Source organism: Prenolepis imparis, unplaced genomic scaffold (assembly GCF_030444845.1).
Source record: "Prenolepis imparis isolate NDT839.2.m4 unplaced genomic scaffold, iyPreImpa1.0 SCAF_2, whole genome shotgun sequence".
Classification (NCBI taxonomy): Eukaryota; Metazoa; Arthropoda; class Insecta; order Hymenoptera; family Formicidae; genus Prenolepis; species Prenolepis imparis.
The window spans coordinates 18617014-18638198 of NW_028141160.1; the positions used below are offsets into that span (position 1 = coordinate 18617014).

At 39.5% G+C, this 21185-nt stretch overlaps 1 protein-coding gene and 2 long non-coding RNA genes across 4 annotated transcripts in view; 2 read left to right on the forward strand and 1 right to left on the reverse strand.

The window, feature by feature from the left end:
• The window catches only part of Ken (zinc finger and BTB domain-containing ken and barbie protein), a 36989-nt gene extending 22322 nt beyond the window's left edge, over nucleotides 1–14667 (reverse strand). For both annotated transcript variants that reach the window (XM_083031510.1, XM_083031509.1), the window contains exon 1: nucleotides 13956–14667. The gene's annotated coding sequence lies outside the window, so the exon portion shown is untranslated. The remainder of the gene's footprint in view (nucleotides 1–13955) is intronic.
• LOC145932522 (uncharacterized) overlaps nucleotides 1–21185 on the forward strand; it is a 147668-nt gene that overhangs the window by 4184 nt on the left and 122299 nt on the right. The window contains exons 2-3 of the long non-coding RNA XR_014424714.1: nucleotides 8828–9041; nucleotides 9152–9196. This is a non-coding gene — a long non-coding RNA (uncharacterized LOC145932522). The remainder of the gene's footprint in view (nucleotides 1–8827; nucleotides 9042–9151; nucleotides 9197–21185) is intronic.
• Nucleotides 17636–20987, forward strand: LOC145932523 (uncharacterized). Its single transcript, XR_014424715.1, has 2 exons — nucleotides 17636–17776; nucleotides 20476–20987. It is a non-coding gene; the product is annotated as an uncharacterized LOC145932523 (long non-coding RNA).

Here is a 21185-nt window from a genome sequence, read left to right on the forward strand (position 1 = left end):
ACACTTATTTTCTGCGAACGCGCCAGAAGCGTACACCGTGTTTGAAAAAAATGCGTTACAGTAGAAAGTCCCTTTGTCTCGTTCGGAAAGAGCAAGGACTGGAATTGCGCTCGAATCGAAACTGCGGAACTTTCAGCAATCTAAAACAGCATCAAAATCAAATAATCGAATAATATTGCTTATAATCAAGAGCACCTCTATAATATAGTAAAGTTCAAAATTTGTATGTGAAATTTTCTATATAAAGACTTTATATTTAAAAAATCTAGCTTTTAGATTAATTATTCATCACAAAATTTATTTTTTATTCATGCATAATTTTAAAAAAATAGAAAAAAAGAAATTGAACTAAAAAAATATCATCTTGTCATTCTTCTTCTCTTCTATTGAAACGCAAACAAATTGCACTTTGTATGCAATTGTGTTCCTTTCACTGTACTAATCCACATGGTGCAGCTATGTTGGAAAATCCGGGCCTCTCGAAACTAACAAGACGGTAATGGGTTGCGAATGATTTGTGACACAGCCTTGACCAGTCAATCCGAATGTCATATAGTTACGTAAGTCCAATTGCCAATGAACTTCCGCACATTTATTGAAATACGAGAGTAAATCTGAATAGTAAATAGGGTGCAAATGTCGGTGAGATTTCGATCATGCATAGAAGAAGAATTAAGAAATACTAATATAACAATCTTTCAACATGCGTCTTTCAACGAAATGATGATATTCGGTAAATATTATTATTTGCCCGTGGTCATAATATAAATACTATTTAAAGTCATAAAAGTCGATACTTTATTGAAAACATACACACACATATAACTTAATTACCTTATCTTATGTTTATGTTAGACAATCATTGTTATTTGCACAGGTTTATATGTGTACATCAAAGTCTACACTTTAATAAATCGATATTGCAATTAATGTTATCGATATGAAATGATTCTTAAACGTCAAAATTGCGACATTTATGAGAATAAATTAATAATTAATTAACGGATTATCTCGAGAGTTAACAAATCGCTTTCTTACGTCGCGCATAAATTTTCTCTATACGAGTGAAACTATACAAGCTTAGACTTTACTTTTGACTAATCGACCGTGAAAAAGGCCTTTTGCAATGGCCGTGGGAGATAAATGACTGTCATTGACGCAGTCGAAAATGAGATGAAATCCGTTATTCGGATCATCCGTTACGTGACGCGACGTAACGAGGATGATTAGCATGTGTCGCAGAGGAGGGAGACGAGACGATTGCGAGATCGTTTGAAAGTAACAATGGCGAAGGAGAAATTACGTTGGCAGTTAGCTATAGATATACAAGAGCGCGTCGTGTTGTGTACGTAAGCGGGCACGTAAGCAAGAAAGTCCGCCTCCGCGAACGGGCGGATGTGCGGGTGAAAACGCGCGAGGAAGTCGGGAAACCGAGCAGATTACTGGTGACAAACGAGTCATTTTTGTTTCATAATTCGCGGAGGATTTATTGTTTCATAAAAAAAAAAAAAAAAAAGAAATAAACGCGCGCGCAAACGCAAATTTCTCTCTCTCTCGCGGACTTTGGCAGCGGAAAACTACTACATAATGAATTTATTAATATTTATTATATTATTGCTATTTTTAATTTCCATGCTTATAACACACTATTGTATTCATGGATTGATATTGATCTAATTTGCACTTATATATACAGCGAAATTGAGTAAAGATTTTATAACAGTTTTATTACAAAATACTTCCCCGCCTATTTTATTCATACAACACAATTATCGAAATTTTAACTTTTAATTTATAATGTACGAATATTATCATAAATATAAATTTTTATAGGGAAATAATAAATAATAAATTATTTATTAATTATAAATTATAAACTGCAGAGCGCCCAATAATCATGTGAAGCAATGATTGCAACAGTATTACTAGTGAAAACATACATAATCAAATTAAAAGCGAAAAGTAGTTCATAAAGATAACCGTCAAACATTAAAATTTTATTATTATTTCAATTGTTCGCGTATCTTAATTAACATTCTAAATGTATGCGATATTTTATTCAACGATTGATTTTTCATTGTTTGTTTGAAGGTTTGTTCAAGATTTATGCTATATAGTTTGCTGCTTTAACCGTGCTATAAAAATTTACAAATATAAAAATATTAAAAAATATTAACTTACACACATATAAGATGTAATATTGTATTTCAAAGATAAAAAAATATATTTTCTCTGCGATTATATTAAAAATAAAAATAATAAAAGTAAAAATATAAAACGAAAATAATATGTAATGTATACCTATATGAATTGTAAAAAAATCTACGAGAAAAAAAACAAACTAAAAGTTTGCTGCTTGAAACATGGTACACAAAGTCATTTATTGCTTGCCTCTCACTTTAATTCTGGTTATCTATCCAACCAGTTGCGCCGATATTTTCAACATGACGTAATACGTTTTATTAGACATTAAATCACATTATATCTTGCATTACTTTTGTTACTAAATATTTATGCGTTTGTAATAACGCAACATATAATGAACGATAAAGGCGCGCGTGTCAAGCAAGAGGAGTGTACGTTGTATTAGTATATAGTAGTTCGTGTGGCTCCGCGTGAACTCTTTCGCGACCCAAAATTAGGACACTTTCACTGTCGCCCGACCCCTCGACCGGCCATATTTCATGCGAGGTACAATAGGGACGTACAACATTTCAGGCACAAGTCGTTACTTTGAAATTACAGTTCTCCTCTCGCGCATCGCTCCAGTGCGTTACGTACAATAAAGCCAACACAATGTACCGACATAATTTCGAAGAGATGTGCGTCCTTTTCGTTATTGAATATTTAACCTTTTACTTCTCAAATGTTTCTAATCATTTATGACATTTATATTCCGATTTATAAATGAAGTAATAAATGCCGAAGCGATAAATCATATTATGATTTATATCTGCATTATGATTTATATTTAATATCTCTGATTGCAATGCTAGAAAAAAAATTATAATTAATATAATTAATAATAAATGTTATAGAGATTCAAACGTATATTTTAATTGTTTGTTTAAAATTTAAGAAAACAATATTCTTGACGAAAACAAGTCGATTGCGAGTTGAGCAAAAATGCATGACTGATAAAAACAGGCGATTTTCGAAAATTATTCCGTTCCACGAAGAAGTTTACATTCTACAGATTTGAGATGAGATAGAAGATAAAGTTTTATAACGCGACACTTCGTTACACATACTTCGTTTAATCTCTACGTGAAGAATAATCATTTTTCGCTCGTAACGCGATTGCTACGCGAAATTACGACCTGCTAGAAACCTCCAGTAGCGAACTGCAGCCGTAACTACGTACGATGCGCGCGATTATGAACACGCGTCTACGTAATTGCGTGTTTATTTTTCTAGCACATTTTTTTTAGCGCCGTAAACGATAATATCCTCTTAAAGGCATACATCAATTCGTTCGCTCGTTACCCAGATCTAACCATGTCGAAGCTATTACGGCTACAGCGAGTATGGTAATCTTAATAAAGATTTTCCGTGTTGTATATGTAGCGCTCTATATGTAACATGACTCTTCGAAAATCTAAAAAAACATATTACAGAGAGAAAAATGCATAATCCATCCTCGATCCTCGACCGCTAGATCTTATCCGGCCAGTCTTATATTTAATTCATTCGATCGAAGTATTACTTAAAATGTCAGATCATTAATATATTCTTATTATCTCATAAACTTCTCCTTTAGTAGAAAAAGCCACGGTAGAAAGTCAAGCCGATGAATTTCTTCATCCGTTAGATACCCACATCAGGCACCGCGGGGTTCTCTCTCTCTCTCTCTCTCTCTGTCTCCCGCTACCGTTTCGTTAATAATATCTACAATCCTTTTTTCTTCATCGCATATATACGAGAACGTTACACGGAGGCGGTGTAACAGGCAGGCGGCGGCGAGTGAGCGAGCGAACGAGCGAGTGAGTCCCGAAGGGGCCCCGAGTCGAGAGTGTACAAGCGGGGCCCGCGATAGATGAAAGTGAAAGGAAAGGTAGAAAGGGTTGTGGCAGAGGTAGAGGTAGGTAGGTACTCACCGTACGCTGTTATACTCGCCGTACAAACTAAACCTGAGTCTCGCCCGCCCGCTCGAGGGCCCCGAGAGCGCGAGATTTACAATCGCGGGCCCCGCAAACCGAGAGCGAGCGAGCGAAATACCATACGGGCGGTTGCTGCCGATTAAAGTGCATGTATATGTGTACCATGTGCATATATATGTGCCAATATCACGTACCTATATATATACGCGCGAATCGCGACGCGGATTTTCTGCAGCGAGGGGGGCAACGAGAGAGAGAGAGATCATTCTCGTATTTTCTCGCGAGCCTCTTTCGCGTGGACGCACTTCTGTCATGCGATTCCACGCTCGGCTTTGCGATAATTTTCCGTTACGACCTGCCGGACACTGTCGCGCCGTAAACAAGTAGGTTTCAAGTATTTTGCAGCCGGGCTGCAAAATTGCGCAATAATTCCGGTGACGAAGAATTTCGTGCAATATTGCGTCCACGCCTCAATAAGGGATAATTATCGTTCCTTCCGATTCACAATCATTCCATTCTTCAAGTACGTCGTGGTCGCAAACAATATCAAAAATAATTACACTCGAGAATAATCGTCTTTTTTCGGTGCAATATGACATTTAAATTTTACGAAATATGGGATCAAGCTCCTTTTTTGTAAATGTAAAATGAGAGATATATGTTAGAGATTTCGAAATGCATTTCTTTAGCAACAACGAAGGGCCAAAAGCAATATATATTAAATGACTCGAATCTAACCATAGAAATTATGAACTCAAGTAATGATCGATTATGTGTGTAGGATAACCGGAAAATATACATGAATCTTTTTCCAGCGTTAATTTTTAATTCATAATGTGCATCCGGTATAGCGATAAAACATGTTTCTTGTCTTTATACGCAACAGGTTTGTCAATACAGAACGATTCACGATATAATCAATCTAGTATGTACTACATTTTCTAATTATAAAATGAGGAATTCCTTCCTTTCGTCAAACACGTATCATTTCAACTTATTTATATCGTGAGATATATTATATTTTTTATTATTAATTGGATAAAAAAATTAAAATTAAAAAAATAAAAAATACAATTTTGATTCTAACTTATATATCACAATCTGGACGTATTTTATGAATTTAAAAAGGATTACATCTTTAGAAATAATAAGGTACAAAAAGTTTCAAAAGAAAAAGGATTAAAGTTTATGAAAGCACACGTCAAATTGTGATGTAAGAAATGTCAAAAATCAAAGATCCACAATTTGTTCGCAGTAAGTACAAATCTGTGAAAATTTCCTGACACGCAATATTAGTCGATAAATCATTCGAAGCTTCGTGCGTACATTGCGTAGGTACGGAGGTAATGTGTGACGAACGGCTAAACTCTGTAAGAAATTTACGAGTCTGTCGAGAGCCAAACTTTCAAGGTTGCGACACGTCTGGGAAGACGAGTTTATACTCGATTACACATAGGGACGTGGCGGGGGAGTTAAAAATAGGATTGCGCGCGAAACTTTCTTTGCGCGGCGAGGAGGTGTTGGCTCATTTCAGACGATGATATTTAGGACAGAGCGCAATATATATACACACAACCGTGTTTCGTACAATCGACGGAAATTTCATCGGCGGTATCGTAATCGTACCTGCCAATTCGGCACGACTCGGCACTCAGGTGAAAGTGTACGAACGGCGAACGAAACATTTTCGCCTAACGTCCTAAATCGTTAAAGTCACGCTTTTCGCAAGCCGGTGTTAGCCGGAGAAAATGCCGTGAATTTCGATCCCCTCGATCACCTCGAATCGATCGTTAATTCGTTCGAACCTCGGGCGATAATTATCTCTCTCTCTCTACGTAGCCATTAGCTTTTTAATGCACTGGCATATATGTATACGTTGAGGAAAGGTGCTATTTTAATGGCATACTCTCAATCGCAAATTTAATTTCTGGCTACGACAGTAACCAGTTTCTAATTTTCAAGAAGGCACATTGGCCCAACAACTAGAGGATTGAATTAAATCTTGGCATTGTCACATAATCGTATTTATATGAAAGATCTATTATTTAATGTCGCGCGTTGATAAATTTTGCATACATAGATTCGTATGTACCTCGATATATAGCGAATTGTATCAGAAGATGAGAATCCATTGAAAGGGAGATTCCAACATCGCTCTTGAGTCGTATAATATATTACTATGTTAAAAAGTTGCATAAGTTGTGAGGTTTAAATAACTCATAAAAGCAATTGCCTGGAAAGCGAGAGAACTCGAATTCGATTCCTAAAATTCAGCTACTCTCGCATCTCATATATTATTCTATAGTCCGCAAATATCGTTCTCTAGAGATTATTTGTTGGGCTGAAAAATATGCAAAAATATGCTACACTAATACGTCAGTGGCTCTGCCACGAATAGATGAGATTTCTATGAATATGTGTGTGTGAGTCTCGTGCCACTCTTTATTACATTTACTTCTATTTATTTACCTGGGATTATCCAAAAAACTTGTCGCATTGTTTGAAAAATTCTCTTCTGTCCTCTTTATAGCTATTTGACCAGAAAATTTTTCCAACAATGGTCTTCAACAGGAAGAAATTTTTCGGATAGTTTGCCCGAAAAAACCTTTCACCGCAAATAATAAAACCCAGACAACGGAAGTGATAATAGCCAACACATGTGTCCAATGCATGTGATGACGCTTTCCTTGACCTTCACAGCATGATGACTTTCTTCGTTTGAAAAGAAAGCATTTATTCGCTTGAAGTGTCGAGCCTAGCGAATGAGATAGCCGAAAAGCATAGCCGATGAAAAAACATGTGCCTTTTTTCGAATAATTTCACGCTGCCAGATTCTGTCGACGCGTTAACAAAGCCGCACGCGATACCTGCAACATCATTATCGATTCTACGCGTCAACATGCGTAGATAGGAAGCATTATCTACGTAAATTTATTCGCCGCGCATCCGTAAACTTGCAACTTTGCGCCGCTTTATGCAAATCACCGACACCGCGCATTACACGTCCCTGAGGTCGCACATGTGTCCACCGTCAAACCAGAGAGAATCCAAATAAAGTATCATCCTTTTACCACATCATAAATATCCGCGCCCGCGTTAGATCGATATTACCCAGACATCGCGTACGTCTTGCAATCGGATTAGCTATCTGAAAAATTTCCGAGGGGAGAGTCCTAAATCAGACACGGTTCGAAAGTTTCTCTGAAAATTCTAGAAATCGCGATAATTAACTCAAATCAGCAACACGTCGCTTACTAATTCTATTCAAGTCTTTTCAATTATAACAATGCGGTCGCTCTATGACCGATTATTGAACATCAGCTTTTTTTGATCACCTAAATCTTCAATGACGTATGATCTATGATATCGATGATTCCAAAGGTCGAATGATCGAATTCTTTTCTCCATATAGTCACACTGTGTAGCAAGAATATGTTTAGATAAATTTCTTAAACCAAGTGTTTAAACGAGTCGGACTTATGTATGTGTGATATAGCTATCTATCTTACAATCGATCTTGTAATTTATTGGTAAGATAGTAACACTCAGCGCGATAGAATCAACAGGTCGATCCGGATCGATCACGAAGGCGCGAAAACGAGGTGCGCGAGTGAAACAGGAATAGGAACTTCCTCTCACGCGGCGTGAATCGCACGCGCGAATTCCCACGGTGCGGAGATAAGGCACAGGCGAGAGATAAAGAGAGACCACGGAGGAGAGATGTGAAGAGGAAACGGAGAGGAGAAAAAAAAAACGATGAAGGAAAAGAATGATGGGAAGAGAGTGAGAGAGAGAGAAAGGACGGAGGAAGGAAGAGTAGGGCAAGCGGAGAGGGAAGGAGAGCTCTCGGCGAGGACGATGTGGGAAAAGAGGAAGCTAATCAGAAGCGGAAGTACGCTCTAGCGAGGCCCGAGGCCTTGAGAAGGCATATAGTCGACCGCGTAGCTTTTAGCTCTCTTAATTGCAACTTTATTTAACGCGCCGGTTCAGCCAATCCACGGCGGGAACAGCGCGTCTTAATAAGCGTGTCTTATCGCGTATGCGTTTATGCGAAGAAGAAATGTCTGAGAAAGAAACGAACAGAATAGTGGATGGTAGAAAAGCCCTCTCTGAAGTAAAGTACATGAAAAAGTGCATTGTCTTTCTTCGAGATGAATCGCGATAGGTATACGAATATAACATTGCAATCTTCAACTATTAACGCGAACAGTTATCTGTAATTAATAATAATCGCTAATATACGATACTAGAACAACACAAGCGCACGCCATTCTTCAGTTTTATGTTTAAAAAAATATTTTTTTTAAATAATATAAAGTTTGTTTAAACTTGATTAATATTTTTTCACAGAAATTAACTTGATTAAAGTATTAATTTGCTAATTAAATTTTAAAATAATATGTTAAAAAATTAAAATAGTAATATGTTATAAATAATATGTTATATCTTATTTTCGATTAATATTTTTTGACAGAAATCAGCTGATAACTATCAAAAATATTAAACGAGTTTAAAATATTATAACATATTATTTAAAACATATTATTATTTTAAAATTTAATTAGCAAATTAACGTTTTAATTAGCTGATTTCTGTCGAAAAATATTAATAAAGCGAGAATTTGCTAATTAAATATTCTAGCTTACATATTTATATCTATATTGTGTATGTTATAATACGAAATAATAAGATTATTCTAATATATGTATGTATTTTATTTGTTACAGGTAGCATTGCGATACACAGTGCGATTCACGTGTCGTGTCGGGAGTGCCGTGTAAAGTGTCGCGCGTCGGGAGTGCCGTATAAAGTGTCGGACAATCGTAATTATTCGTGTTTTCGCGAGTGTCGTGAGTGCTACGAAGGAGCAATGAGGATCGACCAAGAGAGGAGGAGGAGGAGGTTCGGGGAGGCATCGGGCGACAGCGGGGCAACTGTGAGGTATGCAAAATAAAAATGTTTTTTTTAAACTGCATTGTTTATGAGATATTCGACACACACACACACACACACATATGTGTATATACATAATTTGAATATTTTGTTTTCAGATCAATGTGTGCTGCGTCTACTACACTCCGCTATTGCAGGTATCGGTGAGTGAGAAATTATTTATTTTATAAAATTTCTATAGCGATAATACTATGTTTTAAATATGTTATAATATTTTTTCCGCGATTAATATTTTTTGACAAAAATCAGCTGATAATTGTCAAAAATATTAATCGAATTTAAAATATTATAACATCCCTTTCTAAAAAGGCATGTTAATTGTAAGTCGATTCTCGCAAGTATTGTTGCATCTTTTTCGCGATGCTGATTGACTGTTTCGATTCGCATTGTGCGTTATATTTGTAGCATCGAGAGGCTGTCATCGCGAGGATTAGTAGTTTAACAGTTTGTTCAAAATAAAATAAAATAAAATAATATGTTTTAAATAATATGTTATAATACTTTAAACTCAATTAATATTTTTGATAGTAATCAGCTGATTTCTGTCAAAATATATTAATCGCGGATAAGGTATATTATAATATATTATTTAAAACTAATATTATTATTGTATTTAATTTTATTTTGAACAAACTGTCAAACTGTTAACTCTCGAGATGACAGTCTCTCAATGCTACGAATATAACGCACAATGCGAATCTTAACAGCCAATGAGTATCGAAGAAAAGCGACAACAATAAACTTCGATATGCGAGTATTGACTTTACATATCTTTTTTAGAAAAGGATTATTGTAATATGCAATATATCGTGTAAATTATGATTATTGTTGTAATTGTAATTTTAATTGCAACCGCGTTCGCAGAAAACTGAATTTACGAGTTATAAGTACCTTTATTTTAAAAATAAACGATACCAAGATCGATAAAAGATTTACGAATATCCAATTAGAACTCGGTGCGTCGGTTATCTCGATTGCGCGTTTATCTCACAATATCCACGTTAATGACATCGAGTTGCGATAATAGCAAAATAATTCTCAATACAGTCATTGACGAACAACCGCGATATCTCATCCACGTGCTTCGGCATTCTTTCTGTTTATTAGCGAATCGAACCTGACCGATTCGAAGAATGTCATTTCTCTTAAGGATGAGTAAAAATTTCAATGTAATTGAATCGTCTTCCGATATGTTGTTTGTCATTAACAGAAATGGCTCAAGTTCAGTTTATTTAGCGCGAATTAAATGTAATTTATTTTGCGATTCGCTCCAATTTACTACGTCAGATATCGACCGATCGATATCAGGGCGTATCAAATGCGCGTTACATCTCGTATATTCAATAATATCGCAAATCATAAAATCCTCTGTTATCTCATTAATTAATTGTATCAATCTCGTAATCCCGTTTCTATCTTGTTGCCGATTATTCGATAATTTGATTTGTTTTACAAGCCAATTCCCGAAAGATGTTAAATATGAACGATTTAGTGAAACGATTAAATAAAAAACAACTGCATATATGTATATCCATTAAATTTGTGGACAAAAGTATTGCTTTTATAATTATATAGAAAAGCCTTTTAATCAAATTATTCTAGGCACAAAATTCTCTCTCAAAATGTTACACAATATTGCAATATTTGACGTTGACAAAATATTTCCTTCAATTAGCACGTATCGACGCGAATGGATATTAATTACTCATAATCCTTGCTTGTTACGGAGAAGCTTTTCGCTCATCCTGTTTCATAGCTGCATAATGTGGTAATTGCACGTCGCGCTAATTGGGTACTTACCGAAAATAACTTCGGCAAATTTGAGGAGAGTTACGATGTGGCGAGTATTTGGTAGAATACGAATAACGATCGTCAAATCGTTTTAAACCGTGCGTTAAACGATTTGACCATAAATTTGGTTACGAAATTAGGTCCCCGATGCATAAATTAGCCAAATCGAATAGTTGACATAGTCAAATTTATTTGCAGACAATAGTGCGAGTAACTTCGTAGCAAGCTATCGCTAATTATTGTGAAGAAACGTATTTGCGATTTACGTTAAATGTCTGTAAACATCGATTATCAGCCGCAACATTATTATCAGTTTTTATTCAAAAAGATAAGTTTGTTTTCAAATTCTTTTCGAATTTTAATAAAAATAATTTTTTTAATATACATAAAGTTAGAAAAATTTTTGTATAAAATTACTATAGAAGAGTAATGAAAACAAATAAAAAAAGATTCGACGAAATCATTCCAAAATTATCAAGAATAATTATTTAAATAGAAAAATACAAATATAATAAATAATTTTTGAGCTGCGCAAGAGAAATTAAAATTATTAATAAAAAAATATTTTTTTTTTTTAATAACATTGAATCTCTATAAATAATTTATTAATTTTTTTATGTACGCGTTACTATAAGGCTGTATTTTAGGAAGAGAACATTTGTATGAGAACTATCGCTTACGGAATAAGCTTTCTCACACCGCGAAATTATTTTTGTGTTCGAGAAAAGAGAAACGCGCGTGTGAGCGACGCGTGCAAAAAAAAAAGTTGCGGAAACCCGACTTTATTTCGACTGGTTCACCTTTTCGGAGGTGCCTTTCCGGCGGCACATGATTTCTGTCGCGTTCGCGGAATGCGCGATATACATATTCACTGCATATTATGTATCTCTATATGTTCAATATGTGCACTATGTGCACTACATAAGAAATGCCACATATACGAACTCTCCGACAGATAATGGCAAGATGAATGCGAAATGGCGAACGCAAAGGCACCTTTCGATGACGCGACCTTGACTAGATCGCTTTTTCTCTGCGATTCGTCATTCTGAGCTATTGATGACCGCATTGGTCTCGCGCGAGGAGCGGCTCATCGTTCTTTTTTCTTTTTTTTTTCTTTTTTTTTTCTTTTTTTTTCTTTAAAGACGGTTACACAACGCTTGTCCATAATAATTCGCGACCACCGCTGTGAACTTGAATTATTATGCTCAGAAAGAAGTTTTCCTATCTTCCTTCTCTCGTGCGAAAGAGAGTTTATAGCTACGTATAATATTAAGCGTGCTTTATTCGCGTCGGCTTAGAACGGTTTTACTCGCGTTTCCTGTTTTTCTTGCTTTCCTGTTTTCCAAGACACAACTTTAAATAAATTAGCCGGCATATCGCCAGATGCTTTCAAAATTTCTACAAATCTATCGAGATAGATAAAAATGAGATTAATATAACACGGTTATTCGTCGAGAATGCATTCGGCACAAATCGGCAGTTTATTATTAGCATGTTTTGGCAACATAGTAGATTCTTTTTTAAGCCTGTGCTAATATTAAATAATATGCATCTTTTTCTGGTCGTAAAAACGCATCGAGTTATGCGAGAAAGAGAAAAAAACAACCTTCTCTACGATCGTATACACATTATACTTACGTATTCGTCGGACAATATTTCGTTTTCTTTCTCGCGAACTATTAGAATTACGCGACGAAATAAATATCCGCGCGACAGGCAACGAAGATTCGCACTTCGTTGGCTTAGCGAAGCTAATTATCGTCTAAGCGGATATTGCTCAACAGAGAGCTTTCACAGATGGAGAGAAAAACAGTTTTTTTCCTTTCTTTTTTTTTTAACAAGCAATAACTATGTCACTCGATGTGTTTCGTGGCGTATACACCTAACCGATCATATTTTCCCATTGTCAGCGCGGTTCGCCACAATCCATCTACCTGTCCCTCGCGGCACGATATTCTAGGCCTCGCCGGCTCTCGCGTTTTTGCTACCAATTACGTCGCCGCATTAATTTACACTCTCTTACATCCGATCGCGAATCGGAATGTTTTTAGTTCACCGCGTCGTCGGGGGACAATTGCCTCATTATATCGTAGATTTCACCGTTTCGCTGATACAAAAGTATGCACGATAATAAGTCGCCGACGATAAGGACATGGGGAAGACTCGAACGTGAATGCGGAACGGAAATCCGGTATCGGCGAAAACGAAAATCGTGTCAAGAGTCATCGCTATCGCGTAAACTAAACGTCGATCGTCGTCACCGATGGGTCGATATACCTGTATTTTTTCACTTTATCCTATCATATCCGTAAAAGTGGCCGCAAACATTTTCCAACGCTTGTGTCAACATTATATCATCGATCATCCTTAACCCCGGGCTCGAGCTAACAGCGCGAACTCACCTATACTATCGAAATATCGGATGCCAGCAATAACAGAGAGATAGATAGATAGATAAAGAGAGAGAGAGAGAGAGAGATAGATCGAGTCAAGAGCATTTAACCCGAGAGGTCGCAGCGCAATTTATCCTTAATTACTCTCCTTCACTCTATTCGATCCATCTCTTTGCAACGTAATATGAAAATATTAGACATCGACGATAATGGAATCATCAAAGTTGTTCCATTCGCGCAGCTTTAATTTGTCCCTAAGTCTCCATCCGAAAATGACATATTCGAACGTTGATCGTTCTCGACTCGCCAGAATGCATAACGTGAAATTGACACGTTCACTGTCGCATATATATCGGCGGTACATGACCACCGTGAGAAACAAACTTGTAGCATATACAGGCGTTTACCTTACACTTGTCGATACAATATAAGATACATGTGCAGCACCTGTCGATTGTTTACGTTAAGTTTGGCTGCTGATATACAAGCGTAAAACATATCGCTGGCGTGAGAAACAAACCGCGGCGATACATGTGGCTAATTTCTCAATCGTTTTTTGCAACCCAGACTTTACTCGAGAATCTATCGAGTAATTAACGCGACAGAAAGACGCGAGTCAACTGAGGCTGTTTCGATATTCTTAAAAAAAAGAAAAAGAATAGATTCTCGAAAAGAAAGAAACGAATTATGCAATAATGTGATTTATTTCTCTCACCTTGCGCTTTTTCTGCTTTTCTGCGACGTGCGATCGGCTATGGTATCCAGGGTGAGTAACGCGTTGCGTTATTTGTATATATATATATATATATATATGTATATATCCCTCGGGACTATCTGGTCGAATCAGGTGGAGGCATCCTCCTTTCGAGCCGGCGACGACGAGCCGAGATCCCGTGACAGCGGCAACGTAAACGACGCTGCGAACACGTGACGTACATTGATATTCCACGGCATGTATCACACCCACTGTGAGAGCACGAGAGAAACTGATCAGCAGCGGCGACGTCGAGAAAGAGAAACTCAAATTCACGAATAGGTACTCCAAATACTCGGATTGTCGAGAGAAAAATCGGCCGACACTTTGACTCGTAATCTCGCACTTTACACTTTGCGCGAAGACGCGTTCTTAAACGAGGAAAATCGAGAATCGAAAAAATCTCAGGTCGGATGATTTTCAGCGGTTGTATCCCTTCGCGATCAGCTGTTTCTCCCGATCCTCCTTGTCATCGCGTTCCGTCCGGCTGCTCTTTCGCGATTATTACGCACACACGTGGTTTTGCCTCTCGCACGCACACTATACGTACATGAAAAACGATCGTCCGAGATGGATTCACCTAAGACCGACGCGCACAGCGAGCAGATTCGCGGATGATGAAGAGCGACGACGATGACGGCGACGACATATACGAAGAACTTTTTTCGCGAAGTCTGCTCCGTTGACTGTCCAGGGTCAACCGGCTGGCTCTCTGCGCGCGGCACTTTTACCCGTTGGGTACTCTCAAGGACTCGGAGGTGGCTCCTATTCCTTTCTCTTATCCTTTCGCGCGCGCGCCTTTTTTTATCCCGCTAACCTTTTTAAACGCGCTTTTAATTCCGCTCGGTCGTGTGTGTACGTGTGTCTCCCGTACCCCCGTATAGTCGCGGTTCTCCAACGAGCACTTTTCTCGCGGCTTTACCAAATTTCTCGCGTGCCAACAATATCGACGACAACGACGGCGATACACTCTCCTCCTCGAATTCAATGTCGGTAACGATCGACGGGAGAGCGGTAGAGCGGAAAGCGAGCGGCTCTCGCCACATCCGGATCGTCTTTCAGACCCGTCCTACACGGTCTGTCTGCCCTCTCCGCCTCTTTCTCCTTGTTCCGAGAGAGCCTTCCGACTCTTCCTCCGGCCTTCCTCGTCCTCGTCGTCGTACCACGCGACGCTCGCGAGGATTCCCGTCTTCCGCGGGAGAGAGATCCCCTGTCCTTCTCCTACGGTTTTCCCGCACACGGGTGTCGTATCGCGGTATGTTCCTCTCTCCTTCTCCTCTTCTTCCTCCTCCTGCTCCTTGTCTCCCTCTCCGTCTTGGTCTGTCTCTCTCTTTCTTCGCTGTCCTTTTCCCTTCCGCGTCTCCCTTTCCGTCTGTTTGTCTCCTTTCTCTTCTGCGTGTTGTAATCCCTTTTGCGAAACTTCTTGCGCCCGGACGAGGCGGCGAGGTAAAAGCGAGCGCGCTGCCGATCGCGAACCGAGAGAGAAAGAGAGAGAGAGACAGGTTAAATTCGCACGCGAATACCGCGTCGAGTCCTTCCACCGCGGTGGTGCTACCCAGTTGATGATGACAATGACGATGATGATAATGATGATGATGAGGATGATAAAGATCACTCTCTAGTAACTCCGGAAATGGAGGGATTATCGGTGGGATATACCCGCGATGGCGACCTTGAACATTCGCGTTTCGCGCTGGATAGAGTGAAACGCGCGATTACTTTCCATCGCTTACGTTCTAGCGCTGTTACCACCTGCACAACTCGCGTTTTTCGATCACGACCACGACGTCGTCGACGGACGAAACCACCACGTCTCGTCAACACCACGCGCGCAGATACACCTCCTCCGCGAGCGAGCGCGCGAGCGAAATACCGCGCGAACGTATTTCGCGAAGCAGCGGACTAGAAAACGTCGTTACGCAATGAACGGAGAGCGCCGTCTCTCTTCTCTCTTCTGCTTGTGCTCTTTCCCTAGCACGCCCTCTTCGGCTTCACGGATAGATCCTCCACGTCCTCCCCGGCAAGTTCCTCGTCAAGGGCGTCGAAGAGGCGTCCGTGATTATGCGAATAATCCGGACGCGCAAACACATACAACACATACACCACACACGCGCGCACTCTCTTTCTCTCTTTCACTTCCTCTTATTGTCTCTTCTGTTATCTTTAGCAGAAAGAGCACATGCAAAAGTCACCGGAGAAAGACGGGAAAGGGCGGAAAGAGAGAGGCAAGAGATATTCGGCTGTACACTCTACGGGAGGTAGGATCGGATTTTAGCGCGCGCAGCACGCGCTCCCGCGAGCTCGAGTCACGGCGGTTTCAACTTTTACTTTCAGCTCTTACACAACGCGGCCCGCTCTTGCTGATACGTAAGCGGCGAACGTGCGGCGAAGTCCTGGTCTCCGCTTGTTTCGTGGCTTCTTCTGCTTCTTCTCTTCCTCTCTTCTTCCTCTTCCTCGGGTTTCTCTTCTTGCCCTTTTTTTTCCTCTTTCTTTCCACTGCTCCTCTTTCACTTCCTTGTACCTCTTCTCGACTGACAAGCGTCGATCATCCAGGACCAGAGCAAACTTTCGAAAGACAGCGCCAAGTCTTGACACGCAAGCTGGAACTGTCAAGCACCTTTCTCGGGTCTCTTCCCTCTTGTCCGATCGAAATGCACGTGCACCGACGAAAACACGTGCGAGCGAACACGTGTCACGAGTAGTATATTTAAATATGTCACTCTTAAAACTGATAACTCGAAGATGACAACACGACGAAAGGCGCTGCCCGAAAAGGGGATGATTTTTCACGTCGAAAGATCGTCCCAGGTCACAGGTGATTCAATTGGAAATCCGATCGAGCTGATCCCGTGAGATGTTCGAAGAGATGACACTTGGATCGCGCAGCACGTGTCTTCACAGATAGCGTGTGAGGATGCTTGTTGTTGTCAGTTTTATTCGCGATAGTCCGTAACATACTTCCGCGCTCGCACAAACGGTGACACTCTCGATTAGAACTGACGTATGTTTTCTGCGAGTATGTTTACTGTCATTCTTTCTCCCTCTTTCTCTTTTTCTGTCTTCTTTTCTATTTCTCTCTCTCTCTCTCTCTCTCTCTCTCTCTCTCTCTCTCTCTCTTTCTCTCTCTTCGTCCTCCTCTTTGACCACCCTCTTTTTTGCTTTTTTTCTCTCTCTTTCTCTCTCTCTCTTCCTCTCTCTCTCTCTCTTCCTCTCTCTTTCGCTCCTCTTGTCGGAAGACTTCTTCAGAAAGAGAGGGTTCTCTTCCGGTCTCCGCGGTGTGTCTCACTGCTCTTCGCGCCGTCGTAACTTTTGCGCAAAGCCAAGACCCTCTCTCACTCTCTCTCTACCTCTCTCTTTCTCTCAATCTCTTTTTCTCTCTCTTTCTTTCTCTCTCCTGCTCTCACTCTCCCTCTCGCTTGCGCTCCCTCTTTCTCTGTCTGGTCCTAGGTAAGCGCGAAGAGAGGTAGAGTCGAACGGTCGGCAGGAGGTGGTGGCGATGGTGGTGGTTCCCGGTACCTTGGTAGTGGTGGCACATCAGCGATACTGTAACGTGTCCAATGAGTGTAGCGACGTGGTCCGTAATGGTGGTGGCGGCAGCGGTGACAGTAGTAGTTGTAGCAGCAGTGTGGAGAATCAGTAGTGGTAGTGAGGAGGCCAGGTGGGTCCCTTGGGTTTACAAGCGAATTCAGAAAGGGTTGAGGGTCCGTAAAGCGCGTCTCTCTTCATCGAGAACTCACGACGATATATTCTGCGTCCAGTGAGGAGGAGGCCTTAGCGAGTCCGTGAGTCCGTTTATAAAGGGATCGTAGTATTGGTTCTTCGTCGAGAGCTACTTTCTTTCTCTCTCTCTCTCTCTCTCTCTCTTTTCCTCAGTTTTGTTATCTCTCTCTCTGCATCCGTCTATCTCCCGTTCTTCCTTTCTCGCTCTTTCTCCCCCACTAGAAGCACCTCCACCTACCACCACCTTCCTCCACTCTTCCTTTCCCCACTGGTACTCTCACTATTGCATTACAAATAGCTCTCTTGCCTAGGTCTTATTGGTGAGGTGTCGCTCTCTCTTTCTCTCTTTTTCTTTCTTCTCTCTCTCTCTCTCTCTCTCTCTCTCTCTCTCTCTCTATCTATCTATCTATCTATATATATATTATATATATTTATATGTATATACGAGTATATATCTGTAACGTACGAGCAATTACATACATGTGCGTGTACGCGTGTGATGGCTTACGTGCGTTGTCAGAATGCACATGCACAAGCGCGTCACGATAAGAGCATACTCTCTGGTCTCTGTCCGTTTTATTGAAGTATGATTCTTCGTTGCTGCCTTCCTGTCTCTCTCTTTCTTTCTCCCCCTCTCCCTCTTTCTCTCACGCCCTTTCATCTATTCTGATTCGCTCTTTCTCCCACACAACTTCTCTTCTTTCCATCTCCTTTATCTTTCTCTCAATATCGCTCTAGCGTACGCGAAATATACGCACACTAAGCTATATAGTAGTCTATGTACTATGTTTCTGTCTTCGTCATTCAGACACATCGAAATAGACACTCCTCGTCGCCGCAATGGTGTAATATAAGAGCTGTGCGCATAATATGTAAGAATAGAACCAAAGAGAAAGGAGAGAGAAACAGAGAGAAAGAGAGAGAGAGAGAGAGAGAGAGAAAAAGAGAAAAGGCTGCAAGGATTATCGTGTGACCTTCTTCCTGATCCCTCGTGTGTCCTTCAGAACTTCCTGCTGTATTCCTTCCACGATATCTCCGTTTGTTCTCTTTTCCTCACGTTTCTTTTCATCTTTCATATTTGTGCTGTTTTTACTCCGCCCTTTTATCTTTTCCATTTTGGATCCTTTGCTTTTCTTCCATTTTTTTTTCTTTTAGATCATCACTTTGGCATGGATTCCATAACTGTGTCTGTACAATTTCTTACTCCGCCTCCTCATTTCGTCCATCTTTTCCCATTTCTATACATCTTTTTTCCTTCTAACTCAGCATTGGTGAACTATCGCCACTCCTACGTCCTGTGACCATGCTTCCTTTTCTCTACCATTTTTCTAGTCTGCTATTATAATGCTTTAAGTAATGTCCTCTCTTAAACTGCCAACTCATCGATCTCTATTCACTTTTTTTCTTTTTACATTACTCGCAATATATATTATTGTTGTATCTCTTCTATTTGTATATTATCTTTATATTAATCATCCGCCATTCTCGAATATACAATAATTTTTTTTTCAATTCACTATCGAAATTATGAAATTACTAAATTAAAATCTTTTTCTTAGTGTTTGTCTATAAGAATGGCATTTTTCAACATTATTCTTCAGATGCAGAAATACTCGATAATTTAGATACGTGAAAATTGAAGGCAAAAATGTACATTCTGTAACAAAACTCTTTTTTTCTCGTCTCTTATAATTTGCATTCTCTTTGCACCTTTTGCGCGCATCGCAAGAATCAATCGGCGCATGATCTTCAAGCGCTCACGAAACAACAGATCGATCGTTTTATCACTCTGGTCTTTCCTTTCTCGCGCCTTTCTCCCATAACTTTGTACAACATTTCCATCCATTCTTCCTTTCTCTTTTCTGTTCTTCTTTCTCTCTCTCTCTCTTTTATTTTCGTATTTGCACTCTTTTTCAAAAAATGCAGAGGCGTCTCATAAAGATCTCATCAGGAATTATATCGATATATACATGTTGGTCACCCGTTGCGACGGCGTTTTACGAGCGATCGATCGCGAAATGCTTGAACGATTCGACGGTAAACACGGTCGGTTTAATGTCCGTTACTCCGTTCGCCAGGAAATGTGAAGTTTTCGTTCGATCGGCGAACACGTACTTTGCAATCAAACGTAGAGTAAGGCCTCGGAACCGGTATAATTTCGGTAAAACTCGAAAGATTTCGATGCTGCGGGCGCACAAAAATAATCTCCGCGCTCTCACGTTTATCGGCACCGACGAGAGAAATAAAGTCAGCGATATTTTATATCGGTTTCAATTCTAGCTTACGACATCAAACTCCGACAAACGTACGTATATATAAGAGTTAAATCACGCGTTACAGAGGATTATTAATTATCAATCGTCGGATATGAGAACGCGATTGCGCGAAGAAAGCGCGAACGTCGAAGGATGAGACGGAAGCACGTATATCGATAAATGTACTACTTTATTGTCGTTATTTTATGTAACAAAGCCGTCGTTGAAGTCGCGCGATTGTCTTTTGAAACGAGAGTCGCGACGGGGTCAGCTGAAAAAATGTGTTATGCAAGTCGACTGAAATACACACAAATATATACGCACGTGCCATTCGTTAAATATATATGCGCGTGAACATTGAATTCTCAGATTATTTAATTGACAATTTGCATATGCCGCGCTTTGTAATTCGCGACTTAATGAGCAGCTTCACTTTTTCCGCCATCGATGGATCGTCATCGACGTTCGTCGTCGGTGAAACTGTGATACGTATGATATGATTGCAGCAACGCGATCAACAGCTATACTTAGCGCGAACCAGACGAATTTCGTTCGAGGGCCACGTAGAAAGGAGGTCGTGGAACAGCTGATGGGACGCCTTCTCAGCATGCTCTTCCTCCTTCGCGTTCTCATCTCTAAATAGCTGAAAACAGCTGATGAATCGAGCATTTGAATCGCAAAATTTGTTTGATTCTTTTTTTTCAAATCCTTAACCAGATGTTGTATACCTAATAAATTTAATAAGCATTCAGGAATGTCTGCGACATCACACGTCTGACATCATAACTTCTTAATTAATTTTTTAGATTTATGTCTGTGCAAATCTCTATTAATTCATATAAAATACGAGTTTAAATTACTTAATAAAAATGCGAGAATGTATTAGTGCAGGATTATTTTAGTAAAAATAATGTGTTTCATCGCCTAAAAGATCTTTACACAATTGTAAAATTTGATTTATGTATATGGGAAGCTCAACGCGTATCGAATAACAATAAAATGATCGAATAATACAATAGATTATGTGTCTTTAATTACATGAAATGTTTCATTGCTAATTAATTCGGTTGTTGTTGATTACCTTCGAATTGACTCGATTAATAAATATTCGCCAATCCGGGAGATTTACCCTTTTCGCATAACCGTGAAAAATGTCAACTGCTCGACCAATCATTTAATCGTTTATCGATGAGAAATCCATGACCTTTTGTGGGCA